At 34.4% G+C, this 15071-nt stretch overlaps 1 protein-coding gene across 10 annotated transcripts in view; it reads right to left on the bottom strand.

Moving 5' to 3' along the window:
* LOC149552323 (alpha/beta-Hydrolases superfamily protein) overlaps nt 1–14305 on the bottom strand; it is a 260629-nt gene extending 246324 nt beyond the window's left edge. For 9 of the 10 annotated variants that reach the window (XR_016352899.1, XR_016352901.1, XR_016352903.1 and 6 more), the window contains exon 1: nt 14109–14297. The gene's annotated coding sequence lies outside the window, so the exon portion shown is untranslated. Of the gene's footprint in view, nt 1–14108 lie in introns of all 10 variants that reach the window. The other variant, XM_089787851.1, reaches the window with a different exon arrangement.
* Between the last annotated feature and the right edge of the window lie 766 nt (nt 14306–15071).

Raw genomic sequence — 15071 nt, 5'->3', positions numbered from 1 at the left:
TCAGCTTACCTAGAGTTTTATCACCCAGCTCTTATGAGATGGCCATGGCCTATTTTTTGATTGGTGATTTTACTTGTTGGTATATTCCAGCTATCAGTGGTTTGCATGTGTATGTTAGTAGTATATTCGCTGATTCTATTTGGCCTTCAAGGGTCAATGAGTTATTTGCAGATGAGTGGGGAGAACATACATTACCCTACGTTCCACGTGAGGTGTCTACATTTTTTATTCAACAGTATATTGAAGACAGTGTTAGCATTCATGATGTTGGTGATTCACCAACCACTCTTTCCTTTACCTAAGATCATGTTGATTGGGTGATCGGGGATCCAGGTGTTAATAGTATCTTACATCTAGTGGATTATGTTGTGTTGTTACACAGTCACAAGATTATGATCTGTGTGTTTCAGCCTTCTGACACATCAGAGTTCCAGAGATTAGGATTACTCCATTTTCACCAGAGTGATATGGTGGTGGTACAGATTGGTTGGATCTGTCATTGTCATCGGTACAAATATTACAGGAGTGGTATAGTGGTACAGTGGTACAGATATTACAGGAGCTGGTCAATGGTATCTCAGACAGCATACGAGTTCTCATTTGGGATCCAGGTGGAGCATCCCTATGTATTGCCTTTTATCAAGGAGCTAGGTGGAGAGTTTGGTTGTTATCATCTTGGGTGGATATTGGTATATTGTTGAGCTCCCATCCTCCCTTGACAGTAGAGACTCGCAAGGTCACTCATGGAGTGAGGCATTCTTTCTGACTAAGGGTATTGGCACACAAGGCAGTAGCACATGGCCATTGGTGTCCCTTTATGGTGAGACTTGGGATCCTGATATTCAATTATTTGGCACATTGATTCCTATTGTACTGTTTCACCATTCCAAGTTTGGGAAGATGCATGCCGAGGTACATCGGCTGAGGAGTAGAACCTCATTCTTGAGGCGAGTATGGGATCCTGGCATTTGGCTTTTGTAGGCATGAGTGGATTGCTTGAGGGCAAGCAATCTTTGAGAAGGGAGGCTTTGTAATGTCCCTTTTTTTTCTAGGACATTATAATTCTGTGTTGCCGGCTCACTTCGCCTAGGTTTTGGGGGCAAAAAGGTTCTTTACAGGGTTCAGATCGAGATTTGGCCTAGACATTTCTAGTTTCAGGCCCATCAAAGCAGTTTTGGCAGGTTGTCTGGATGCTTACTATTTTTAGTAAGTAAACAGAGCTCAAAATTCTCAGTACCTCGATGTTGGTTTGGAAGCATTTCGCCAAGGGCTTTCCAACGAGCTATTGCACGTGTTTATCCGAGTTCATTTGGTCAATTATTTTGATGTTTGATGATTATATGGTTTACTAAGTGACTTTTAAAGTTCATGTAACTTGTCACTTTTTTTTTTTAAGGTACTATCTTCACTTAAGTGACTAAAGGACAAAAAAGGTGTTTTATCCCACATTGCCTAAAAGGGCGTGCATCACATTGGGAAAAGTGATAAAGGTACAATAGGCTCCACATGGGGAGGTATGAAGATTATAATATTTAAAAACAAATATTAATCTAAGAGCTAGAAACAATGACTAGTTATCTCTTTGAGAATGCAAACCCTTGAAGAAACATTCGGAGGTTGGACGCAAACTTAGCCTTCTTACAGGTTTTATCTACATTTGCCAATTTGACTATTATTGCTGTTTTTAAGATTGGATTTTTTGGATTGTTGTGTGTTATTGTATTGCTGTTGTATGATACAGTAACGTTATTTGGCGGCTATTTGCGTTAACTGTTGGTTTATATATGTACTTCTGAATATTGGAGGAATCAAACAAACTTTTTTGAGTTTTCTTGTACGCATATCTGCTAGTTACAAATTGATTAAAGTTCTAGAATTTATATCAAATATCAGTTTACTGTTCAGTTTTAAATTTGTAAGTTTTATATCAAGGGATTTTTAGTAAAAATCCGGAAAGGAATATTACACATGTTGAGAAGATTGAGATCAAGAGAGAGCCTAATTTCACTAGAGGCAACCTTGAAAGAGAGGGAGCAAATAGAGGATATGGTTTAGTCAACCTTCTGTGATCTCAGTCATATTGATTCAGAGGTAGCAAACTATGTTCAGATGAATATAGGTCATGATTATTTGGGCCTACCCCCTATGTACATCATGAGGAAGTGATGACTTCTAAATGAATATCACTTGTATTTGCAAATTGAAAGGTGACTATCTTTCAATAACTTAATCTATTATGATGGGTATCTTACGATGTCTATGCATATCATGATAGATCATACTTTGCATGGTGGATGTTTATAGCATTATGAGAATGCAAGTGCACATACCTTATAAACACTTTGAGTACATGGTGAATGGTATGAAAATTGATGTTCAAGAGGCCATTACACAGAGTACTTGGTGAATGTCAAATGAGTTGACATTCAGGTGGTCATTCCTCACGGTACTTGGTGAATATCTTGCAACTTAACATTCAGGAGACCATTACTCAAAGACACCTAGTGAATGTCAAATGAGTTGACATACAAATGTTGAATGAGTCGACATTTGAGAAAACAAAATGTCAAATGAGCTGATATTCAAACGTCAAATGAGTTGACAATCGAGAAACGAGTATGTCTATGCATATCATGATAGATTATACTTTGCATGGTGGATGTTTATATGGTACGCATTATGAGAATGCGAGTGCACATACCTTATAAACACTTTGAGTACATGGTGATTGGTATGAAAATTGATGTTCAGGAGGCCATTACACAGAGTACTTGGTGAATGTCAAATGAGTTGACATTCAAGCGGCCATTCGTCACAGTACTTGGTGAATATCTTGCAACTTAACATTCGGGAGAACATTACTCAAAGGCACCTAGTGAATGTTAAATGAGTTGACATACAAATGTCGAATGAGTGGACATTTGAGAAACCAAAAAGTCAAATGAGTTGATATTCAAACGTCAAATGAGTTGATACCATAATGTCAAATGAGTTGAGAATCGAGAAACCAGTATGTCTATGCATATCGTGATAGATAATACTTTGCATGGTGGATGTTTATATGGTACGCATTATGAGAATGCGAGTGCACATACCTTATAAACACTTTGAGTACATGGTGAATGGTATGAAAATTGATATTCAAGAGGCCATTAAACAGAGTACTTGGTGAATCTCAAATGAGTTGACATTCAGGTGGCCATTCCTCATGGTACTTGGTGAACATCTTGCAACTTAACATTCAGGAGACCATTACTCAAAGGCACCTAATGAATGTCAAATGAGTGGACATACAAATGTTGAACGAGTTGACATTTGAGAAACCAAAATGTCAAATGAGCTGATATTCAAAGGTCAAATGAGTTGACACCATAATGTCAAATGAGTTGACAATCGAGAAACCAATATGTCAAATGAGTTAACATTTGATTTTCTTATATTACATTGAGGTATTATATAGTCATGTGTTTATCCTCCCTAGCTAAGAGGGAGTGTTAATGTTTTGTAGCTTCGGTTTGATAAACTCTAGTGAAGATAAGTATATATATATTTAATATATATGAGATGTACCTAAATATATATATTTATTTATTTATTTATTTTATTCTTATTTATATATTAGAGAAAGAGATCATTTATAATTTGTATATATAATTATAATGTTTAATATTATGAATAGACATGTCTCTTCAGGGACATGTCTATTCATAACTCATTCTCCATATAAATATATTGATAGCTGCATTTGAAAAACATATACCCAAAACATGGCAATGCAATTACACTTGCAACGATCCTATCACTCCAACAAAGGTGAGCCTTTGGAAGAAGCCTGGTCAAGTCGCAAGCCAAAAATTTGTCACCTGAGGTTTTTGGCTCTCTTGCCTATGTTTGGATCCCTGTTGCGTCACGCACCAAGTTGGATGCCAAGAGTCAAAAACTCATGCTTGCTAGATACAATAGTCTTCACAAAGCCTACTGCTTGATCGACACTGGGACATCTCGTCTCCTATATAGTAGTGATGCAGTCTTTGATGAGCAATGAGGACCATTCATGCATGTTTCTCTTGTTCCTGATCCACCAGATGAGCCTATGAAGGCTCATGATTTGGAAGTTTGGCTTCCATTAGGTTCACTTATGGGAGGGCTCCAATAGCTCCAGCAACTCCACTTATACTAGTGATTCCTATATAGTTCCTATACAGACACCGTCGGCTTCTCCTACAGGATCACCCAAACTTGTAGATGCTTCACCTGATTTTGATCCAGATTCTTCTAATACAGAACCTGATCATAGAGCACCTCCTATATGCTGGTCCTCCTCTTCGGCCTAAGTGGTGGGCTGACACTTCCTGATCTTTGAGATGATGAGCTCATCAATGGGAGAACTACTCTGAAAAACAATAAACCTACAAAGACAATTAATTTTGCTCTCATAAACAACATTCATAGGGTGTTTGAACCTCGGACATACTCTGAGGCTAAAGGAATCCCAGAGTGGGAACAGGTCATCCAATCTGAACACCAAAGCCTGTTGAAGAATAACACCTGGGTCCTTTCTGATCTTCCACCAAGGAAGAAACCCATTGGTTACAAATGGATCTACTAAATAAAATACAAGTCTAATGGTACTTTGGATAAGTACAAAGCTCGTTTAGTCACAAAGGGCTTTTCTCAGTGTGTCGGGGTGTTGATAACAAGGAAACCTTTGCTCCTACAACAAAAGATTGGTTATAGCCATGACAACACATTTTGGCTGTAAGGTCCATCAAATGGACATCAAGAGTGATTTCTTCAATGGTGACCTACAAGAAGAGGTCCACATGACACAACCTCCTAGTTTCAAGGTTACTAGTAAAGAACACCATATTCTTAAACTGGTGAAAGCTCTCTATGGTTTAAAGCAGGCCGCTAGGGCATGGTACAAGAAAATTGATAAGTACCTCAATGATCAAGGCTTTTAGAGTTCTTTAGACTCAAATTTGTACATCAAGACTATTGATAGTGACATCATCTTTCTCATCATTTATGTAGATGATTTGATCATCACTGGCAATTTGACATTTTTTATTCAAGGAATCAAACAGAGTTTATGCCAGTCTTTTGATATGACCGACTTTGGGCTCATGCATTATTGCCTAGGTTTTGAGGTTTGGCAACAGTCTTTTGGTATATTCCTTTCTCAGTCCAAATATGCTAGCACTCTATTAGACATGTTTCATATGCAGATTGCAAGCGTGCATCTACGATTCTACACCAATGGAGAAAGATTTGAAGTTATCAATTAAGTCTGATTCTCGTCCAGTTGATGATACTACATACAAGTAACTCATAGGTGGCCTCATCTACCTCTCTACTACTAGACCTGATATTAGCTTCGTAATAAGCTACATCTCACGCTTTATGAATGCTCCTGAGGGTAATCATTGGATAGCAGCAAAGCGCATGCTTCATTATGTGAAGGGCACTACAAATGATAGACTTATTTCCTCTGGGAGTTCTAATCCTAAACTCAGTGGGTTCACAGATTCAATTGGGCAAGTTATGTCGATGATAAAAATTCAACTTCTGGATGTGTTCAATTTAAGATCTGGTGTTGTCACATGGACTAGTAAGAAGCAACAAGTCGTTATCTCTCCTCTACAGAGGCTGAATACAGAGGGACAATTAAGGAAGGTTGTGAAGTTGTTTGGCTTCGTCAAATGCTTGGGGATATGCAGATGTCACTAGCAAGCCCGAACACTTTGTTAATAACAAAGGCATTATCAAGTTAGCGCAAAATACAGTCTTCCATGAACGAACCAAGCATGTGGATGTTCATTGTCGTTGCATACAACAACTGGTTGAAGACGGCACAATAGACTTGCAATTTGTTCCTACAACGGATCAGAGTACAAACATTCTCACCAAGCCTCTTGGTCCACATAAGTTTGTCATATATAGAGGACAGCTTGATGTCGTGGATAGATTAACCATTAAGGGAGGGTATTACAATAATAGATAGTTTTTATTTCTATTTAATGGTTATCTATTGTAGTCTATTTTAAATATTAGAATCTTTCTAATATTTAGTTAGTTGTTCATTATCTGTTAGCTAGAATAGATTCTATTTCTATTCTTGACGATCGTTTCCTACGGAAACATCATTTATTCGTTTGTATATATTGATCTATTGATCTCTGTTAATAAAAAGCAAGTATTTTACCAATTACTTCCCATAATAAGACAATGAGATTTCAAAACAGGGGCCACTGCAGGGTATTAACACAAGAATACGATAAAAAACTAAGTGTTAAATGCATTATGAGCCGAATTTCCAACACCCACCCTAAGGAGACATTATTTTATTAAAATTTGGGTAAATAGAAAAAATATAGAAACCCCAATTAGGGTGTTGGGCAAGGAGAAAAAAGCATTCTCAGATTTGTTGATCCCTAAAAAACAGGAACTACAATCAAGCCCTTCAAATGATCCTTGAGGTCCCTGATGTGCTTTGGTTAACTCCCAATCAACTCCTTAAAAAGAAGAATAACCCCTAAAAAAAGTAGACCCACAATGTTTGGAATGGTTCAAAATGCCTCCCTAACCATCTCTCAGTCACCTCCTAAAAAATAGACAACTGCGACTACGTACTTGAAAAGGTTTGTAAAGCCCCTTGCAAGGCTCCACTTGTTAATGTTTTAGCGTCAGTAGAAGTATAACATTGATTATTTGATATATTAATCTGTGTTTATATTTTTTAGATAAATTGTTATTGGTGATTCTTATATATATAATATATATTATATATTATCCATTATATATCTTATATATATAATATATATATGATATATGTAATATAATATGTATTATATATTATGCATTATATATTATTATATAACAATATAATAATATTATATTATATTACATATATGGTTAATATATTAATATTATATATATAAGATCAGTTATGCATATAGTTATTTATAAACTAAATAGTGATTAACTATAGAGAGATATTTTTTCATGTCTCTTGAAGAGACATATCTCCTCCTCTCATATTATACATATATGAGATCCAAATCTGCATTTGGAAATCATCAATTACAATGGCAATGAAAGTACATTTGCAGATACGATCTAAGTTATTTCAACATGGTATAAAAGCCAACCTGCAAATGTAATTTGAACTAGAAATATCTTACCGTCCCTATTGCAGAGTTTTACCAGTTCATTTGTCAAAACAACCTGGATATGTAATCTATCCAGAAGAACATAATTTTTAATTGTAAAATCAAGAGGAAGTATCACACACCTAGTATGAATTCTCATGGTACATGATTGCTAACTAGTTGGTGACCGAAAGTTGTGAGCATAAGGAGATCCTCAAGAAATAAATATTTGAGTGACACTTAAATTGGAGGATTCAAAATATACAATGGAAAATTAGTTTAATGTATCGTCACTAAAGACTATTGCAATTGATGAGTCAACTCATTCTGGCAACTATAAATATACTTACCCAACTGCAATATATATTGGCAAAAATTACTAAATCATGGTTTTTTAATATAGTTTGGCAAACTACATAAACAACATTGATCGAGGCTTATATCTGTGCATCAATCTTCTACCTACAGACACCATTATAATTGTGGTTCCTCATCAAAACTTTGGGAACACAGGCGCACAACACCAGCCAGCAACAACCCCTAGCTTGCTCTCTAAGAAATATTAAATCAATACACTACCTAACGTGTATGGTTCCATAAAAAAGCTTTTGTGTTTCATCGTGGACTTTCAACACCAATTAACACGATCTTTGATATAGTCTAGTGCGCATTTGCAAGATGATATTCTTATAATGCGTATAATAATACAAGTTATCTTGCAATGAATAGAAGTGTTACAAGGACATCAATATGGAAACAAAAATAGAACCAAATGATGTTTGAAGTTGCAGATAATACACACGACAATATTCTATTACGTGTAATAATAATAACATGAGGGATCATGTATTACTATCACTTCTTTCTAAAATCAAACAATCCATACCAAAGCTATGCTATAAGGAACACATGTTTAATATTATCGACTATCCTTTGCCATGATAAAATATTGGATCGGGAGTTGAATGATTCCTATACTTAGGCTCACGTTTATTTACTTACTTTCACATTTTAATTGGTTCCAATATTTGTCCAAAATCATCTCATGTTTGTTATCTTCATCTTTTGCACGATCCTACCTTTATTTGCCCATATTCACTCCTTTTCTGAGGATGGTTCAAGTGGAGGAAATACAGAACTTGAAATAGGATTATCGTCATTGGCATACACCACGCACTAGAGAAAATGATAAACAATAAAAATAATGAAGACTCTTCGATCTCAACTCAAGGGTTTATGAACGGTGACATTAGGAGTGCAAATTGTTAAAATAGATAAACATTTCTCTGTACCCAACATAAAATTCCCATTTGATTATCATCAAAGTGACAAATGGGTGCCAAAGGATATACGACAATAAGAAAAAGAAATTAACAAATCACATTACAAGTGATTCTCTGACCCACTCATATATGTAAAGATAGTTAAATAAAATATTTATTTTGCTAAAAGGGCTATTAAAACATTAAAGGCGATGCCTTACAATTACCGGGTGATTTCATTCAATACTTGACATTAGCCATCACAAGTGGAAAAATAATTAAGAACTTCACTTTATAACCCTCAATTCACATTGACTGCACTAAAGGGAAACACGGTTAATCATGTTAATCACCACTATTGTTTGCACATTTATATTCACATACAGGTCCCCACAGTGATTGCGAGGTTATATTTATTTCAGGAAAACCATTTTGCAAATAGTCCCTATGTAGCATGCTAGACTTCTGTTGATTTCAGTAGAATGGTACGATTTTTTAATAAAACCATGCATTATAATATGATTTGTCTATTAAGACAAAGTTGCCCTTAAACTAGGAAAGGATGATACCATACATCCTCCAAAATATAGTTTGGAGGATATATATATTATTAATAACCTTTATTACTAACCACTCAGTGTGAATCCCACCAAAGGGTGACAATTTTATTCGCATTAGATATATAAATATTTGAGGGCCCACTTACATTAATTTACGTTGTATATAAAGTGTAGACCACTCAAATATCAAGAGACCCATTGCCAACTAGATTTAATGCAAATTCATTTAATAAAGAAGCTCAACGAGATATGGAAATATAATAAAATAAAATCAATGTGGGTATATTATAATCTCTATACATTAAATTTGTTATTTCTATATTAATTATTTTATGCTAATTCTATATAAAATTGAAGAATTAGGCTATTATTGAAAATATAAAGAGTTAAATTTTCACATTCTTATGAAATAGATTACTATATCTGGCACAATAAGATGTGTTGAAAATATAGATCATTATTATCCATATTATATTAGAATAGTGGGATAATTCTCAAAATAAGATAAGAGGGAATGAGGTTAGCTCATAATTATCTATATTTATTGAAAATATATTATATTGGGTATTATATTAATCTCTCTCTTATTTTTTGTTTTTTATAAGAGCTATATGCCTTGATCTTTTCCTCTGAGAATGTTATTACAAGAGGGAGATTGAGATTTGGTGGGAGCCTAAAATTTCATTAGAAGCAACATTGAAACAAAGGGAGAAGATAGAGAATATGATTCAGTCAATCTTCGGTGATCTCAATCATATTGATTCAAAGGGAGTAAATCGTGTTGTGATAGAATCTTCAATGATCGATAAATTGTAATTTCATGCAACTATGTGTTCGCTTATACTACTAAGCTTAAGGTTTTGAATGTCTATGGATGAAAAGAGCAAGTTTTAACTTAGAAAGAAGTATTCAAATTTGATGTAATATGAAAGTGTTCAAAGATATACGAGTGGTAACTTTACATTGTGGGGGGAATAACAGGCAATGTTTCATTCCCACTTGGGGCAGATAAGTACTTGTATCTTTACATTTATCTATTCATTTATTAAGGGATATTTGCTTTGATCTTTTCCTTTATGTTTGAGGATATTCTTACAGGAAAAGAAGGTTGGTACTTCAATATGCTACCAAATATTGTACAGACTAAATCTAATGATAGTAGTTCCAAAGACCCTAATGATCAAGATGGATAAAGTGTGGCTCTTGATGCATCTTTGATGATTGAGATTATGAGATCCTTCTACATTAAGAGGGAGTATGTCACTTCTTCGAAGGCAATGCTGGAGCTTAGAAGATTGATACTCAGAGGGAGTCTAGAAATCCATATGAATGACTGCATGATGTTGATGGGCCTACTCCTACATATATCATGAGGGAGTGATGAGTTTGACAAGAATCCTTTGGAAAAAAAGCATTTCTAAGGAAGTAACAAGAGGCCCTGACATCCCAGGATCGATATTCAGAGGGAGAAATTTTGAGATGCAATTCCTTATGGATGATATCTTCTCTATGAGGAGAAGTTCTAAAGGGAAATGTTAAATTGAAATATTTCAAAGGTAAAACTTGATATGTTGAATATTTAATTTCAATCCATATCTGGTTATATAATTGTTGTTTCAAATATGTAATGAAAGGTGACGATCTTTCATTGGCATATATAAACAAAAGATAATCATTGTAAGGTGACGATCTTACATATGATAGGCCTGTTATCATGGTTCTTTGGGCCGGAATCTGCCGGACACCATGATAACAAACAAACAGAAGGTAATATTTGTAAGATGACGATCTTACAAATGATAGTCCTATTATCATGGACATCTCTAGATATTGTTTTCGAACAATTAGAGATCATGGGTAACAAATCTATTATGTCATCCGGACATCTCTAGACATTGCTTAAGTGCAAGTAGAGATCATATGTGTATCATGAACATCTCTAGACATTGTTCAAGTGCAAGTAGAGATCATGAGTGTGTCATGAACATCTCTAGACATTGCTTAAGTGCAAGTAGAGATCATGAACTACAAATGTCTCATGGACATCTCTAAACATTGCTTAAGTGCAAGTAGAGATCATGAAAATTTTAATCACTATGGACATCTCTAGACATTGCTTAAATGCAAGTAGAGATCATAGGAAATACTTTATGTTGCTAAGAGATTTTAATATACATTGTGTTGATTACATAATGATTTTGATTCTAATCTAATGATGTTTTACTTCTCCCTTGCTAAAGAGGGAGTGTTAATGTTTTAGCGTCAGTAGAAGTAAAACATTGATTATTTGATATACTAATCTGTGTTTATATTTTTTAGAGAAATTGTTATTGGTGATTCTTATATATATAATATATATTATATATTATGCATTATATATCTTATATATATAATATATATATGATATATGTAATATAATATGTATTATATATATTATGCATTATATATTATTATATAACAATAATATTATATTACATATATGGTTAATATATTAATATTATATATATAAGATCAGTTATGCATATAGTTATTTATAAACTAAATGGTGATTAACTATAGAGAGATGTTTTTTCATGTCTCTTGAAGAGACATATCTCCTCCTCTCATATTATACATATATGGGATCCAAATCTGCATTTGGAAATCATCAATTACAATGGCAATGAAGGTACATTTGCAGATACAATCTAAGTTATTTCAACACCACTAACCCCAATTGGGTCACCTAACCACTCTACTAACCGACGGGAACCCCTGATTATAGGCCAAACTTTGTTGTAGTCAGAAGTAGAACTACCTCAGGAAGGGACATTACACACTAGATCATGAGCCCTCTTTATCTCTGCAAGACACTTTTTAATGTTTTCTACGGTTGGGCTTTGATCTCTTTTCTTCAATCTGTGCAAAGCAAGAACAACTCCTTTCTTGATGACAAACGGTGATTATGCACGCCTCCTCCTTCCATTTTGTCTACTCAACTTCTCAAATGCCTACAAACTGCCTTGGTGCAACAACAGTCTTCAAATCAAGCTATTATTTCCTCCAAATCCTGTAGACAACAGCTTATCCTTTATTGATACATTGATCTGCCATCTCCTCTTTGATAATCGCTTAACAATAAAAAAATTGTCCGATAGACTAGCCATAAACTAGTTACACTAATCTATCAAATATCAGAATAAAATTAAACGACAAAACACCTTCCCTGATATGAGATTTCCAGACATTGATGACTTCCTTGATAGGGAGCAGTGGCTACATTACTTTGTGCCTCTGTGCAAAAGATTTTTTTTCTTCTGGTGGTTTTATCTTTGCCTGCACCTATACTGCTTCTCTGCAGATCTTTTCTTTTGACACCAATCACTTTTCAGCGATCAGCTTGTGGACTTCAGCGACAAACATTGTCACAAATTTCAATCTTGCTTGGCAGGTTCAAATGTTTCATGCCTTTTTCAAATCAGCCAAAGTTATTAACCAAGAACAACAACCCCTCACTCCTTATGACAATGGTGATAAGCAATCTTTAATTAAGCCAGTGACTTTCCTAGATGCAAATAACTCTTTTTGAATTCCAAACAGTAACTATTTGCAGACTCTTTTGTTTGGGTAAATCACACTTCTGCAAGCTTTTATGTCCTCAAAAATTAACTATGATCCTCTCTTTCACTCAGCAATAACTCCAATCTCACTGCCACTTCTGCAGATTTCCAAATTAGCGGATAGCTTCTTCAAACATGATCAACTGAGCTCTGATACCATTTTGATGGTGGCGGATGGAAATAAACACAACTCAGAGAATCAGAACATACGCAAATATAGAAACACTTGAATTTAGATTGATTCTCATCAATCACTTCCAGATACAAATGTTACAAATGCTAGAAGGCTACAGCATTCACATCCTCCTTTCGACAATCATTTGATCATTTAAACACCCTTGTTCAGCTAAATGCCTGATGATTACGCCATTACAAAAGCCTCAATATATAGAGGTCTTTCACAGATACAATGGACATTCTAGATCCTAGGCCAGCTTGTCACAAATATTTAATATTTTTCTCTATCCATCCTTACTCTTACCTGCTCTGAAGTATCATATTTATCATTTACCTTTGTAATTTACTTAAAACTCATTGGTGAGAGAAACTACGTATTCCAACAATTTAACCAGGTTGACAGTAAATGAGCATGGTAATGTTAGATATCACTCCAAGTGTCGAAATAAAAAACTAGTTTTAACAGTCCCCGCTTTGCTCTGTTTCTGTAAAATCTATTAACGTACGTGTTAGGGTTGTAAAAGCATGAGTGTAGTGCGAGAGCTCCAATTTGTATTTCCAATAGTTTCTCTTTCCCTCGTTCACATGTTCAGTTTGCTTGCACAACATTAAGTTTTGTACATTATTGTTTTGGCACATCTTTCTCAATATTTCTAAGTTGATCATACACACTTCTGAAATAAAACCTAACACGCATTGTAGACCTCTATAAATCATCAGACCAATCAGTAACACAGGGAAGAGCCCGTCTATATTTCCTTTTGAACAGTAATCCAGTGCTCCAAATAGGAATTCGGAAGACTACATTAAGCCTCTTTTACCATTTTTTTAACTTCTAATTCATCTTCTTCTTCTATAGAATCCAAGTATAAAATTTGCTCGCAAGAGAGAAAAGTACTCTTCTCCAATTCCATCCAATGACGAAGGCAGACATTCGAGCATAACCGTAAGGAAGGCATATTGATATGTAGAAAAACGAAACTTAATCCAGATGGCAATCCTCGCTGGCCCTGAATTTAATGAGTTTGTGGCCGCAAGAGAGAACGAGGTGCTGGTGAACCATGGGCTTCAAGATAAGAATTTGGGGTTCTTAGCATGTGTGTTTTTATAGATTTGTTAGAAAATGCAAAAAAATGTAACCAAAAAATTCAATGTCTCCGGGTATAACAGTCCGATTGAGCTACTGGGCCCCTACTAATTTTCCCCGCATGTTCTTTACAGCTGGCTTCTCTTTTTCTCCCTCCTTTCAACTCTCTCGCTTGAGTGCAATAAAATTAGAATCCTCTTGAAGAAAAGATAAAAAAGAAACGAAAACTGTGTATGCACAATGCAGTTGCCAAGGATGAGTTGAAGTTGTACCTGAATTATAAATTCGCATACAGCTTCGGCCTCAACAAAATATCCGACCAATTATCAGAGCCCACGGATGATTTCCTTCAATTTCGACACCATCCTCAAGCCTTCGTTGCATATGAATTTTAGCGCATATATATTTTGCTTCAACTGAACAGAGTGTCTAGTGTCAATGTCTGTTGTCCCGTATGCTATACCGGGCCTCTCGGACTTCAAATTTTTATGTTTTTAAAAAAATGTGAACTTTATTAGTTCCTGCCATTTGGCAGATACTATAGCATCCGAGTGGGTTCTATTTTCAATTTGATTTTAACAAGTCGTAATGGTTTATTTAAATTCTACCAATTTTAACATATACTAATGTTTGCAAAAGCTATATTAATTTGCATATTTTTTTGAAATTGAAAAGTACAATTTTTTTAAAATTGTATTGCCTCATGATGAAAAAAGCAATGAAAAATCCAATTTTCTTCAACAAAAATACAAATATTTTTTCTAGCACATCTATTAATGAATGCATTAATCGCAACTTTATCTTTTCCACATTTGTGACGAGTGGATAAGCTTTAAAAAAAGTCATTTTTCTAACACTTCTATTAATGAATGCATTAATTGCAACTTTATTTTTCCACATTTGTGACAAGTGGATAAACTTTTTTTTAAAAACAATGTTTTTAATTTTCCACCTCACAAATATGTCTAATCAATTTTAATTATTCCTATCTATTTTCTCTACCAAGTTCAAATATAGACTTCAATGTTTAATATTTATAATTTTAAATATATTTATTACTAGTTTTACATTGATGTTTATTTTTGTAATTTGTAAAATGTTACTCAAATATAGATATTTTAATCAAATAAAGAGTTAAATATATTTCTTATTTTAAACACATTTATTATCTTCTATTATTTTACAATTTTGCTCAATTTTTTTTTATACCATTAATACCACCCCTCAAACTTACT

The sequence above is a fragment of the Cupressus sempervirens genome, chromosome 6, assembly GCF_028749045.1.
Source record: "Cupressus sempervirens isolate cs-2001-9-10 chromosome 6, ASM2874904v1, whole genome shotgun sequence".
NCBI classification, from domain to species: Eukaryota; Viridiplantae; Streptophyta; class Pinopsida; order Cupressales; family Cupressaceae; genus Cupressus; species Cupressus sempervirens.
The sequence above is the reverse complement of the archived record's forward strand: the minus strand, read 5'-3'. Positions and strand labels throughout refer to the sequence as shown.